Genomic DNA, 330 nt, shown 5'->3' with positions numbered 1-330 from the left:
ACAACGACATCAAGAAGAGCGGCCTCTATGTGCTGGGACACGTGCAGCTCGGAGACCTCGGTAAAACTCATTCTTTCTGACCATATATTTATTCATTTTATTATTATTTATTTATTTTTTATATTTATTTATTTTATGTATTTTATTAATTTATTTTATTTTATTAATTTATTTATTTTTTTATTTGAGATTTTATTACTTTGTTATATATGTCTAGCTATTTTTTCATTTATTTGTATGTAATTGTTTATTTTTATGTATTTTTATTATTTATTTATTTAGTTATGTTTATGTATTTTATTTTTGTATTTATTTTATGTATTTGTTTAT

General features: G+C 19.4%; 1 pseudogene; it reads left to right on the top strand.

Annotated features, from left to right (window-relative positions):
• The window catches only part of LOC107681912 (solute carrier family 12 member 9-like), a 48088-nt pseudogene that overhangs the window by 43237 nt on the left and 4521 nt on the right, over positions 1 to 330 (top strand).

This window comes from Sinocyclocheilus anshuiensis, unplaced genomic scaffold (genome assembly GCF_001515605.1).
Source record: "Sinocyclocheilus anshuiensis isolate Anshui unplaced genomic scaffold, SAMN03320099.WGS_v1.1 scaffold1390, whole genome shotgun sequence".
NCBI lineage: Eukaryota > Metazoa > Chordata > Actinopteri > Cypriniformes > Cyprinidae > Sinocyclocheilus > Sinocyclocheilus anshuiensis.
This window is presented reverse-complemented; position numbering and strand designations above follow the sequence as displayed.